The sequence below is a fragment of the Schistocerca serialis genome, chromosome 2 (genome assembly GCF_023864345.2).
Source record: "Schistocerca serialis cubense isolate TAMUIC-IGC-003099 chromosome 2, iqSchSeri2.2, whole genome shotgun sequence".
Taxonomy (NCBI): Eukaryota; Metazoa; Arthropoda; class Insecta; order Orthoptera; family Acrididae; genus Schistocerca; species Schistocerca serialis.
In genome coordinates, this window is record NC_064639.1 from 507,656,291 (window position 1) to 507,668,842 (window position 12,552).

At 42.2% G+C, this 12,552-nt stretch overlaps 1 protein-coding gene across 1 annotated transcript in view; it reads left to right on the forward strand.

Moving 5' to 3' along the window:
* LOC126457474 (uncharacterized) overlaps positions 1-12,552 on the forward strand; it is a 402,668-nt gene that overhangs the window by 257,165 nt on the left and 132,951 nt on the right. The gene's annotated exons all lie outside the window — the stretch shown is intronic.

The following is a 12,552-nucleotide window of genomic DNA, read 5'->3' on the forward strand; positions in this document are numbered from 1 at the left end:
ATTACTGTTAACGACAGTCTGACGCAGCTTAGACTCTTTACATGAAATGTATTCGCAGTTGCGAATATGTCGAACCGACAGCAGTATAATGGAATGACGACAATGAAAATTTGCGCAGGACCGGGACTCAAACCCGGTTTTCCCGGTTATTGCGAGGGAAATCCGGGTTTGAGTCCCGATCCGGGACATATTTGTATTGTTGTCATTCCATTACACAGCTGACATGTATTTCATGACGGCTGTAGTGCACGTCCGAAGTAACTTTGCTTCGTATTTCTGAACAACGCAGGCACTGCAATATCGTATTACACTCTTTAGTTTATAATACGGGACGCATGCTTTTCAAACCATAATAGTGCCCGTCACGTTATCATCAGCACTAAGTATACTAAAGTGTGACTTGCAAGAGAACAGTTCTCCGTTTCTGTGTTCATTATAAGCTGAAACATGGCTAAGGTTCCAACGTACATTTTGGTGCCACATTGGAAATGAATTATCGCGCTGCTGTGAATTCTGCTGATACTCTGAACAGAAGTTACTACATGATCGAATATATTCCAGAGACGTACACTCCTTTTAGCACACTCCTTGGGTTAGCGACGACATACACAGCGCCCGATTTGATGTTTCTGCCTTTGAAGACGCACCTTTCTATCTTCCTTTGTAGACATCAATGCAGAATCGACAAAAAATACATCTAAACTGATGTATGTTGCGCAAACTAAACTTAAGGTATATACCCAATTCCAATGATATCCTGGTGTGTAGGATCAGTTATTTCATAACTTATTTATAGCAATGCGTTGAATGTACAAAGGTTGGTGAAAACGGAACGCAAAATTAAATTTACTCGTATCTTGGTACTAGTAATCACTATGGTAGTAAAGTTTTATGTGCAAAAGCTTGGTTGTTTATCATGCAACCTGTAATTTATTCATTTTTTCTTGTTGTTTCAGGTGAGTCATGATCGATGCCAATATGTGATGATGGAATTCCTGAGGAATTGGATGAAATATGAGTAACGTGGATTCACAGTAAGCTATTACCATCTATGGAGAAAATACGATAATCTTATTTATATAGCTCGTAGTGTTTAACGGTTTCAGCGTGATTATTGTAACATCCAGGAGCAGCCGCGTTGTGGTAGTCCGTCAACCGTTACAATCGATTATGATGATGTGTTAGGGAGGTCGCGAGGTGGGATCCCTGCCGGACTGCAAATTCTTTAATCTAACCTTCACCTCTCAACAACGTGTGAAGAGTCTCCAGAAACGACACGTGTTTCGGTTTCCACGTTAAACAGTAGGTCCCCTTTCGTCGGTTGATAATGGGTGGGTTAGTGACAAGTAAGTCGCCGAAGTGGCGTCCAATCGAAAGACTTATATTCGTCTATTGAGTCACACGTAATTATTATATCATTGAGCAAGTCCTCCAAAATGACAACTACATCACCATGAGACAGTTTATTAAAAAGACGGGTGTGCCCAATCTCCTGTGTTAACCCCAGCGGAACGACTACCATTTAAGAAAATGGTTTCGTCATTAGTTTGCACGCTTTTTGAGAAGGGATGTGATGGAGATCGATAAAAAAACCTCCGTAATAATCTTGAAAACTAAACTGAAGATTGCCCACAGTGCTTTAATGGAATCATCACATGCGATAAAACTCTCTCTCTCTCTCTCTCTCTCTCTCTCTCTCTCTCTCTCCCCCTCCCTCCCCCCCTCTCTCCCTCCCTCCCTCCCCCTCTCGTAGCCTTTATCTGTAGTACAGAATCCTCTGTTTTCATCATTTGGTAAATTTATTTTGTCTTTGTAGCCGAATGGCATTCTTGTTGCAACCGTAGTGAGTTAACATTAGGGTGGGAAGTCATAGGCACCGTATGTATGTGAATTGCGTAAACCTTGTGCTGTGTATTATCGTATTTTCTGAGACAGAGATAATGTTACATGCTATTAGGTAGGTGCCTCGAGCTCAATTACTCATGAGTGTATGATCCTTTCGATTCATTGAAACCTTATTGCCGTCCAGACACAAATAAATGTTCGTTAAAGGTAGTGTTGGGGAGCCATTCTGATCTAAGACTGCTGAACCATCGATCACTATTCAGGAAGATATGTCTGAGCTGCGGCCAAGATGCACACGTCTCACTGGTCGATCACATATCCAGATGTAATCAACAGTATTACTTGATGAAGTGATGGGCGAATGGAGGAGGGAGCAACTTCATTTCAGTGGAGTAATCCTCAGACCATTCTGATAAAATTCGGAAACAATGGGGTGCCGAATTGTACTTCTGAAGGGTGAGCTTTGGGTATCTAAGTAAATAAACAAGTCGCATGGTTGGACATGTCTCACGCGATAATACCTCCACCATCTACCCTTTTGGGAAAAACATGGCTCTGAGCGCTATGGGACTTAACATCTGATGTCATCAGTCCCCTACAACTTAGAACTGCTTAAACCTAACTAATCTAAGGACATCACACATATCCATGCCCGAGGCAGGATGCGAACCTGCGACCGTAGCGGTCGCGCGGCTCCAGAGTGTAGCGCCTAGAACCACCTCGGCCACACCGACCGGCCCCTTGTGGCAAGTGGAATACATTGACCCATGTTCTTTTCGACCTATGTGTACCCTGTTAATGTTGTGTTGACGCGTACAGCCGATTATCTGCCCAAACGACCTTTTTCTGTGCTTGCTAATCTCTGCAGCCTGTGCTGTTACAATCCAGAATAGTCGATGGTGACTTGGTCATCAAAAGTTGTTGGGGTATTAGTGTGAAAAGCCCAGTACTTATGCGATTGTGGAAATGGACTGCTCAGCACGTTGGTCATCCACCATGTGGTGACAATCAAATACACTGATGTCACACGTCGTGCTCGTTCAGGCGCTCTGCAGTCATGCTGATGGCCTCTGCAGCTTGTGCAAAATAACATGGCACTGTTGCAGATACTCAATCCCGTTTTGAGTGCTGGGAGAGCGCAATTCATTGTTCCAAAGTGACGGCTGCCTCAGTTGACTTTCGCCTGGGGCCCTATTCTGCAACTCCGCCGATGGCATCGGTAGGCGGGCGCACCGAGCTGCCTTGTTTTCAAAGGAGAGCGCGGACGTTATTCTGTAAGCATTTCGGAAGCGATACCGCACCGTTCTAGTGAACCGAGGCACTGTTATCAATTCTCCAAGCGCCAACCAATAAAAAGCAAGCAGCTGTAGATCCGCACATGTGCACTGCAGTGCGCACAGCGCCGCAAACATGAAGTGGCTAGCAGCATCACAGGCACACTATTCTTCGTAGTATGCTCAGATTTTGCTGACCACATGTTTCCATGCATCCATAATAACGACAGGGTACTTGACTGTGTTCTGGAAACTGTCATAAATGCCATATTATGTCATTTTATTCTCATTCACATCGACATCTTGTTTTGGATTTTACGTTTCGGAATATGAGTTGGGAATAGTGTGTAGTACCACATTGTGCAAATACATCTGTAAAAACACCCGAAAAGTTGTTTAAGACATTGTCAAACAATAAGAAAATGCATAAAATGTGGTTGTAGCTCACTCATAAAGATCCAAATGATGAAGTAGCCTACTTCCCTCTAAGATACAACAATGATTTGGGTCTTAAAAACAAAATTTAAAAAACACCTTTATGAGATGGCGAGTGCAACTATTGAAGTTAGCCGTAGTTCATAACATGCGTCTGATGAATGAAAATGTTTCATATATGATGGTATAGTCTAAAAATAGTATGGCGGGGATCTTTCATCTCTATGTACTGTTGTTAAGGATTAGATCGCAGATAAATACTTGTGACAAATAAGACTTTAAAGATCATTGCTGCTACTGTCATTCGCAGTAATTTTTGTTGTCACATTCCTGTCTAACCACACACTCGACCATCACTACGTATTCGGAAAGAAAGGTGAATTTTTATGAGAAGAAAAAAATATAAATGTCACTGTCATTTGCTCCATGCACAGCAATTTCATCTATCATTACTTAAGTGTACGGAAATTACGAAATCGAAGATATTCATTATTGAGAAAGCGCGCTCTTACATGTAAATGACAACGAATATTTCAGAAAAATTCTAAACTTTCACCAGTAACGAAGTCTCAGAATGCTTTACAAAAGCGAAGAGGAAAAAAACGATGATTTCATACCAAGCAGGATGCGATCATACGACGTTTTGCACAGCAGTTCGACCTCTCACCACAAAGATTCCAAGACTTCCTAGTTGTAGCTTAGAAGTTATGGGAGGTCAGTGATGACTCGTGCTAAATTTTACCAATGCGCTACAGTATAACAAAAGTAAACAGATTGTGTTTCACCTTGTCATCATGATTCGCGCGATTTAATGTTGTTGCAATATCAGCTTTACCTAATCGACTAAGGTCAAGTAGGACGTTTATACGTTTCAAAAATGGTTCAAATGGCTCTGAGCACTATGGGACTGAACTTCTGAGGTCATCAGTCCCCTAGAACTTAGAACTACTTAAACCTAACTAACCTAAGGACATCACACACATCCATGCCCGAGGCAAGATTCGAACCTGCGACCGTAGCGGTCGCGCGGTTCCAGACTGAAGCGCCTAGAACCGCACGGCCACAACGGCCGGCGTTTATACGTTTATGATTTCCTATACGTACATACTGAATGTTCTCCTTTATTCACTTTTTTGTATCACTTCCTGCAGAATTTTTACTAACAGGGGTTGTAATTGCAACTAAATTGAATATATTAATTTTGTGTAAATAAATTGAACTGATTAAATATGCTGTATTTAAATTTTAAAATCAATAGTTTAACAGTGTGGCGAATGAAATTAAATAGAAAAAATTGATGATAGCGTTGAGAATCGAATCCGAGCCGAGAAATCGCCAGTTGTAGCTTTCGACTACTGGGCCACGGGACAGTTACGTAAACTGATTCTACGCTTGCGTAATTCTTACACGCACCTGCAGAGCAAAATATTGACCTGCTGCTGTGAGCAACGCAGCACTCATCAGCGCCGGCAGGGGTGTCGTCGAAAATAGACAGCTGTGTTCCTTCTTTGACTCGATCGTAGCGCGACTGACCATCATTTCAGCACTCGACACTGATTCATAGTTACTGCGGAGAGAGAGAACTACATAACGTGCTGTCATCCATTTTTTTGCATAAATGACATAATTTTAGTGCAATATTTGAAGTGTGCTGTAGCGCATTAGCACATGATCACTTTGGAAAATATATATTTGGGCACTGACTTCAGATTTCGAACTGCACATCTCCTACCACATAATCTTCGTTCAAAATGGAGGTCAGCCCTTCATATTATTATTATTATTATTATTATTATTATATGTGTGATTCTGTTCATTCAGACATGTCTGAAACAACAGACACCACACGTGTAGTAGTTAATGTATACGCCTTGATGGCATTTCACGAGACCATCGGTGTGGATAGGACCTCTTGCGGAAATCATGCTAAATGATGTGAGCAATGGGGATGAAGGACAGAGGGAAGTTAAGGAAATAGTGTGCGACAAGTCGGGAATTTGGGATGGATGGGAAGCGTGCTCCGGTAGCCGAAGCAGTTAAGGTGGCCTCTCGCATAGAATGCGCAGTCTAGATACGAGTCGTGGTACGGCACAAATTTTCACTTGTTGCCACTGAATTATTTCATTGCCCACATGCGGCTGACGTCGGCATTTCTCTTTCATTATCTTCTTACAACAGTTCTCCTCTCCCCTCCCGCACCAACTGCCAATTAGTATTTTTATGGTAGAGTAGTTTTGGAGAGACGATCTAGTAGGTACTAGATTCAGCAGTTTGTACTTGTGACTTTTTCTGTTCATTTTCCCAAGCGCGCTAGGTGGCGCAGTAGTCAGCACACTGGACTCGCATTGGGGAAGAGCGGAGTTCAAATCTGTTCCAGCAGGACATCCTTATTTGGTGTTTTCTTTGTTTAAAATGACTGTCGCGATTTTTATTTCGACATCGCTAATTTGCGCTCCCTCCCTTCTCCTATCCAAGCTTTTGCTCTGTTGCTGATGACCTCTTTGTCGATGGGACGTTAAACCATAATCTTCCTCGCTTTATTTCTCGACTGAGGAATATCTTCACAATACGTTCTGGCCTCGTTGAAACTTGCTTGGAGCTAAAATGTACTATTTGGTTGTTTGTTTTGTTTCATTTGGCTTCCAGAGTTTGTACCCTATTTAGCTATCTAGAACGCATGTTTCCGCAGAACACACAATTGTAAAAAGAAAATAAAAAACACATATTTACAAAACTGAAAGCGCAAGTCGTCAACTTTTAACAAATAGAGTGACACGTAAACTAGACATATCTATGTAATCAATACACATTACTTCTTAAATTTAATAATAAGTTATACAGGTGAATAAAAACGTGAGTCCAAAGGATTTTTCCCTATACTCTTAAGAAAACTGACCATTACTTTACACGGGCAAATGTCTTTAGAAACCAAAAGAGAAGACACTGATTGAGGGAGGAGGTAAACCATACTCTTCAATGTCCTCAGAAATTTAGAGCGTTCGTTGTCGAATATGGAACACGGAAACAAGATGTGGTTTACAGCGGCTTCTGACTTAGAATCACACTCCCTGGCAGGGGAAACGTAAATGTAGATTCTACTCAGATGCAGGGAAAACGAGGCATAGTTACAGCGGTGTCGAATGCTGGTGGAAATCGTAGATAGGTACAAATGCGTTCTCTTAAACCACGGCCTTGTAGTGATTTAAGGTTGTAACGCCTCATAATATCCACCTTTCGTTTGTTGGGACAGTCCACATATCTTGCCATTGATGTTTTTCACATCGAGAACGTTCCTGTAGATGCAACTTGCTTCGCTAAGACATCAACTTCTTCATTATATTGGATGCCAGCGTGGGACTCTACCCAGAGCAGAATGATTTTTCTGCCCCTTCTGTTTACGGCAAATATATTCCACGGCTCGTGTGTCTCAGCGATACAGATAGCCGTACCGTAGGTGCAACCACAACGGAGGGTTATCTGTAGAGAGGCCAGACAAACGTATGGTTCCTGAAGAGAGGCAGCACCCTTTTCAGTTGCTGCAGTGGCAACAGTCTGGATGATTGACTGATCTGGCCTTGTAACACTAACCAAAACAGCCTTGCTGTTCTGGTACTGCGAACGGCTGAAAGCAAGGGGAAACTACAGCCGTAATTTTTCCCGAGGGCATGCACCTTTACTGTATGGTTAAATGATGGCGTCCTCAAGGGGTAAAATATTCCGGCGGTAAAATAGTCCCTCATTCGGCTCTCCGGGCGGGGACTACTCAGTATGACGTCGTTATCACGAGAAGGAAAACTGGCCTTCTACGTATCGGAGCGTGGAATGTCAGATCCCTTAATCAGGCAGGCTAGGTTAGAAAATTTAAAAAGCGAAATGGATAGATTAAAGTTAGATATAGTGGGAATTTGTGAAGTTCGGTGGCAGGTGGATAAAGACTTCTGGTCAGGTGAAGACAAGGTTATAAATACAAAATCAAATAGGGGTAATGCAGGACTCGGTTTAATAATCAATAAAACAATAGGAGTGCAGGTAAGCTACTACAAACAGCATAGTGAACGCATTATTGTGACCAAGATAGACACGAAGCCCACGCCTACTACAGTAGTACAAGTTTATATGCCAACTAGCTCTGCAGATGATGAAGAAATTGATGAAATGTACGATGAGATAAAAGGAATTATTCAGGTAGTGAAGGGAGACGAAAATTTGATAGTCATGGGCGACTGGAATTCGAGAGTAGGAAAACGGAGAGAAGGAAACATAGTAGGTGAGTGTGGATTCTGGGTAAGAAATGAAAGAGGAAGCCGTCTGGTAGAATTTTGCACAGAGCATAACTTAATCATAGCTAACACTTGGTTCAAGAATCATAAAAGAAGGTTGTATACATGGCAGAATCCTCGAGATACTAGAAGATATCAGATAGATTATATAACGGTAAAATAGAGATTTAGGAACCAGGTTTTAAATTGTAAGACATTTCCAGGGGCAGATGTGGACTCTGACCACAATCTATTGGTTATGAACTGTAGATTAAGACTGAAGAAACTGCATAAATGTGTGGATTTAAGGAGATGGGACCTGGATAAACTGACTAAACAAGGGGTTGTTGGTTGGTTGGTTGGTTTTGAGGAAGGAGACCAGACAGCGAGGTCATCGGTCTCATCGGATTAGGGAAGGACGGGGAAGGAAGTCGGCCGTGCCCTTTTAAAGGGACCATCCCGGCATTTGCCTGGAGTGATTTAGGGAAATCACGGAAAACCTAAATCAGGATGGACGGACGCGGGATTGAACCGTCGTCCTTCCGAATGCGAGTCCAGTGTCTAACCACCGTGCCACCTCGCTCGGTCCAGGGGTTGTACAGAGTTTCAGGGAGAGCATTAGAAAACGATTGACAGGAATGGGGTAAAGAAACACAGTAGAAGAAGAATAGGTAGCTTTGAGAGATCAAATAGTGAAGGCAGCAGAGGATGATCGAGTAGATAAAAAGACGAGGGCTAGTAGAAATCCTTGGGTAACAGAAGATAAATTGAATTTACTCGATGAAAGGAGGAAATATCAGAATACAGTAAATGAAGCAGGCGAATAGGAATACAAATGTCTCAAAAATGAGATCGACAGGTAGTGCCAAATTCGTTAACCAGGGGTGGCTAGAGGACAAATGTAAGGATGTAGAGCCATATCTCAATAGGGGTATGATAGATACAGCCTACAGGAAAATTAAAGAGACCTTTGGAGAAAAGAGGACCACCTGTATGAATATCAATAGCTCAGATGCAAAACCAGACCTAAACAAGGAAGGGAAAGCAGGAAGGTGGATGGAGTATATACAAGATCTACGCAAAAGCGATGTACTTGAGGGCAGTATAATGGAAATGGAATAGGACGTAGATGAAGACGAAATGGGAGATAGGATGTTGTTGTGATCTTCAGTCCTGAGACTGGTTGGATGCAGCTCTCCATGCTACTCTATCCTGTGCAAGCTTCTTCATCTCCCAGTACTTACTGCAGCCTACATCCTTCTGAATCTGCTTAGTGTATTCATCTCTTGGTCTCCCTCTACGATTTTTACCCTCCACGCTGCCCTCCAGTACCAAATTGGTGATCCCTTGATGCCTCAGAACATGTCCTACCAACCGATCATTTCTTCTAGTCAAATTGTGCCACAAGCTCCTCTTCTCCCTAATTCTATTCAATACCTCCTCATTAGTTATGTGATCTATCCATCTAATCTTCAGCATTCTTCTGTAGCATTTCTCTGCCTCGTGATGACTGGGTGTTGTGTGATGTCCGTAGGTTAGTTAGGTTTAAGTTGTTCTAAGTTACAGGGGACTGATGACCATAGATGTTAAGTCCCATAGTGCTCAGAGCCATTTGAACCATCTTCTGTAGCACCACATTTCGAAAGCTTCTATTCTCTTTTTGTCTAAACTATTTATCGTCAACGTTTCACTTCCATACATGGCTTCACTCCAAACAAATACTTTCAGAAAAGGCTTCCTGACACTTAAATCTATTAAATCTATACTCGATGTTAACAAATTTCTCTTCTTCAGAAAAGCTTTCCTTGCCATTGCCAGTCTACATTTTATATCCTCTCTACTTCGACCATCGTCAGGTATTTTGCTCCCCAAATAACAAAACTCCTTTACTACTTTAAGTGTCTCATTTGCTAATCTGATTCCCTCAGCATCAGCCGACTTAATTCGACTACATTCCATTATCCTAGTTCAGTTCTAATGGAATATGGTCTACCCCCGGGGTCTTGTTTCGACATAGGTCTTTCAGTGCTCTGTCAAACTCTTCACGCAGTATCATATCTCTTCACGCAGTAGAGGAAGCCGCCTGGTAGAATTTTGCACAGAGCACAACTTAATCATAGCTAACACTTGGTTCAAGAATCATAAAAGGAGGTTGTATACCTAGAAGAAGCCTCGAGATACTGACAGGTTTCAGATAGATCATATAATGGTAAGACAGAGATTTAGGAACCAGGTTTTAAATTGTAAGACATTTCCAGGGGCAGATGTGGACTCTGACCACAATCTATTGGTTATGAGCTGTAGATTAAATCTGAAGAAACTGCAAAAAGGTGGTAATTCAAGGAGATGGGACCTGGATAAACTGATTAAACCAGAGGTTGTACAGAGTTTCAGGAAGAGCATAAGGAAACAATTGACAAGACTGAGGGAAAGAAATACAGTAGAAGAACAATGAGTAGCTTTGAGGGATGAAGTAGTGAAGGCAGCAGAGGATCAAGTATGTAAAAAGACGAGGGATAGTAGAAATCCTTGGGTGACAGATGAAATACTGAATTTAACTGATGAAAGGAGAAAATATAAAAATGCAGTAAATGAAGCGGGCAAAAATGAATACAAACGTCTCAAAAATGAGATCGACAGGAAGTGCAAAATGGCTAAGCAGGGATGGCTAGAGGACAAATGTAAGGATGTAGAGGTTTATCTCACTAGGGGTAAGATAGATACTGCCTACAGGAAAATTAAAGAGACCTTTGGAGAAAAGAGACCCACTTGTATAAATATCAAGAGCTCAGATGGAAACCCATTTCTAACCAAAGAAGGGAAAGCAGGAAGGTGGAAAGAGTAAATAGAGGGTCTACACAAGGGCGATGTACTTGAGGGCAATGTTATAGAAAGGGAAGAGGATGTATATGAAGATGAAATGGGAGATATGATACTGCGTGAAGAATTTGATAGAGCACTGAAAGACCTAAGTCGAAACAAGGCCCCAGGAGTAGACAACATTCCATCAGAACTACTGACAGCCTTGGGAGAGCCAGTCCTGACAAAACTCTACCATCTGGTGAGCAAAATGTATGAGACAGGCGAAATACCCTCAGATTTCAAGAAGAATATAATAATTCCAATCCCAAAGAAAGCAGGCGTTGACAGATGTGAAAATTAGCGAACTATCAGTTTAATAAGTCACGGCTGCAAAATACTACCGCGAATTCTTTACAGACGAATGGATAAACTGGCTGAAGCCGACCTCGGGGAAGATCAGTTTGGATTCCGTAGAAATACTGGAACACACGAGGCAATACTGACCCTACAACTTACCTTAGAAGATAGATTAAGGAAAGGCAAACCTACGTTTCTAGCATTTGTAAAATTAGAGAAAGCTTTTGACAATGTTGACTGGAATACTCTCTTTCAAATTCTGAAGGTGGCAGGGGTAATACAGGGAGCGAAAGGCTATTTACAATTTGTACAGAAACCAGATGGCAGTTATAAGAGTCGATGGGCATGAAAGGGAAGCAGTGGTTGGGAAGAGAGTGAGACAGGGATGTAGCCTCTCCCCGATGTTATTCAATCTGTATATTGAGCAAGCAGTAAAGAAAACAAAAGAAAATTTTTGAATAGGAATTAAAATACATGGAGAAGAAATAAAAGCTTTGAGGTTCGCTGATGACATTGTAATTCTGTCAGAGACAGCTAAGGACCTGGAAGAGCAGTTGAACGGAATGGACAGTGTCTTGAAAGGAGGATATAAGATGAACACCAACAAAAGCAAAACGAGGATGTAGTCGAGTTAAGTCGGGTGATGCTGAGGGAATTAGATTAGGAAATGAGACACTTAAAGTAGTAAAGGAGTTTTGCTATTTGGGGAGCAAAATAACTGAAGATTGTCGAAGTAGAGAGGATATAAAATGTAGACTGGCAATGGCAAGGAAAGCGTTTCTGAAGAAGAGAAATTTGTTAACTTCGAGTATAGATTTAAATTTCAGGAAGTCTTTTCTGAAAGTATTTGTCTGGAGAGTGTTTAACATTGCTTCTCGGTTTTTTCTCTTCGATGAAGTCGAGAAGAATATCAGCGCACAGCGAGACCTCAGATGTTACAGTTGATCAACATGTTACTTCAAAACTCGAGGCCGCGCGGGATTAGCCGAGCGGTCTTCGGCGCTGCAGTCATGGACTGTGCGGCTGGCACCGGCGGAGGTTCGAGTCCTCCCTCGCGCATGGGTGTGTGTGTGTGTGTTTGTCCTTAGGATAATTTAGGTTAAGTAGTGTGTAAGCTTAGGGACTGATGACCTTAGCAGTTAACTCCCAAAAGATTTCACACACATTTGAAAATTTGTTTTCAAAACTCGGTAAACATTCTCTGGTGCTATTCGCTACGCTTTATTGAAACGAGGCCTTATTACCTATATTTGCAAACGGAGTGTTTTTAGTGGATCTTGGGGGGGAGGGGGAGGCTGCTGAAAACTTTGGTGCGATGAGGAAGTAAGGGCAGCACTAATTGCAGCCATTGCGTCAGTTAACAGTCCGTCGCTTACATTGGCCAGGATCTCGACAGCCTGCATTCGCCGAGCAGCGCCTGTCCAGTCCCACGGGGCAAGCACCGCCTGCTGGCTGAGGACCTCTTATCCTACTGCCAATGACGAAAGCAACGTTCTCCTGCTCTCTAGGCAACACTTCGTGCAGTCGTGCAGTTCTGCACGTTAATGTTGTGCGGTGTTCGTAGTAAGAAACAGCAGTTT